The sequence below is a fragment of the Toxotes jaculatrix genome, chromosome 14 (genome assembly GCF_017976425.1).
Source record: "Toxotes jaculatrix isolate fToxJac2 chromosome 14, fToxJac2.pri, whole genome shotgun sequence".
Taxonomy (NCBI): domain Eukaryota; kingdom Metazoa; phylum Chordata; class Actinopteri; family Toxotidae; genus Toxotes; species Toxotes jaculatrix.
This window is the reverse complement of record NC_054407.1, coordinates 9,396,490-9,398,174: the sequence shown is the minus strand read 5'-3', so window position 1 is coordinate 9,398,174 and position 1,685 is coordinate 9,396,490.

Below are 1,685 nucleotides of genomic sequence, written 5' to 3'. Positions count from 1 at the left end.
TCTGTCCCAGTGCAGTTGGAGAAAGAGGCGGTGGTTACACTCGAAGCGTCCGCCCAGAGGAGCTGTGTAGTCCTGCTCCTGCTCCTGCTGCTGGACTGGGCTGTGCTGCTCCCAGCCTTCATACACTTAATACAGACTGGCCTTACCTCATGCTAATAACCTAAAATCATCCTGGGCTAAACACAAACATGGGAAAATATTTATTAGAGGCCAGGGGAGCTTCAGACTGAGAATAAAATGTGTTCAAATGTACGTAGGAACAAAGAAATCCCTCATAACAACGAGATATGTGCCAGTCATTAATGGTGGAAGAAGTATTGAACTTAATGAACAATGTCTCAGTGTAAAAGTACTTAATAATGATAATAATAATAATAATACCTAATAATAATATGTGAAAGGTCCATAAGTAAAAGAAATAGCCTCTAAGCAATAATGTCTAATAACAGCATTAAAATTCTGAAAGTAACTAGAAACTGTCAATTCAGATAACTTAAATGCTGTGGTAAAAAAAAAGTACAATATTAGGCTCTGAAGTACCCTTTAAAATGTTGTAAACAACATTTCAAAGCAGCAGAGGCCCAGGTGTTCAAACTAAAGTGTTGATCAAGTTTAGCAAACGCAAGATCCTACATTTCCCATAATCCAGCCAGTATCTTTTCACATGGTAAATGCCCACAGTTTGTAATGCAGACTTTCTATTGTAAATTTCCACCTCAGGAAGACTTCAGGACAAGACTTACATCAAACTGTAAGAGAGTATAATTTAAATCAAAAGGATCACACAGATGGCGTACAAACTTGCTGACAACCAGAGCTGCAAAGCAAACATAAACTGCCATACTAAATAAGACTCAGAGTTTACTTTGGAGTTGCCAAGCCAGATAGATGAGGAGGAGCTGTTAGGAAGAAACCACAGGGCAAACACTTAAGTCTTCTCCAATGGGGCCAGTGCATGACATGTCACACCTCAGTGAGAAGACTTACTGCTGCATTACATAACCCACAGGGACACAGTCATCACAAGCCATATGTCTCAGAGACTGGGCACTCTCTGTGCTTATGGCGCAATGTCTCAGATATTTATTGGTGTGGACAACAACACTGGCTCCACATTACTAAACTGAGCATTGTCCACATAAAAGCAGACAATGGCCTTGTTGGGTAGACTTATATATATGCTGGTCAAAATCAATGAAGAGGTCCTCTTTGTTTTTCTGTCTCCATGGTGACGTTCTCCAGAGGTTGATTAAGGACAGGTGCTCCAGACAGGACATGATGATCCCTGATGCTCATATGTAGATCACTATGGTGTCCATTAAATCCGCCTTTATCAGAAACAGACACGTCAGTGTTGTTCCGCTACTGTGATACTTATCTGTGGCCGTGTTATTATCCACAATTAACATGAGGATTATTGCTCTGATTAATAGTATGATTGCTGTTTTTTTGAGCAGATTAAGTATTAGGGACTGCACCCGAAAAGTCTGTTGAAAGAAAGGATCCACAGGCTTAGTCTTTTTCTGTTTTTTTTTTGGCTCATGACATCCAATCTGCAAGGATCAGAGGTAATTAGCAGCACCATCATGGGCATTAAATTTGAAACTTGATCACACGTAATGGTTGTCACATACCAGATAAATAATCCTGAAAAAACATACGCAGTAAAATATACACAATAAAAT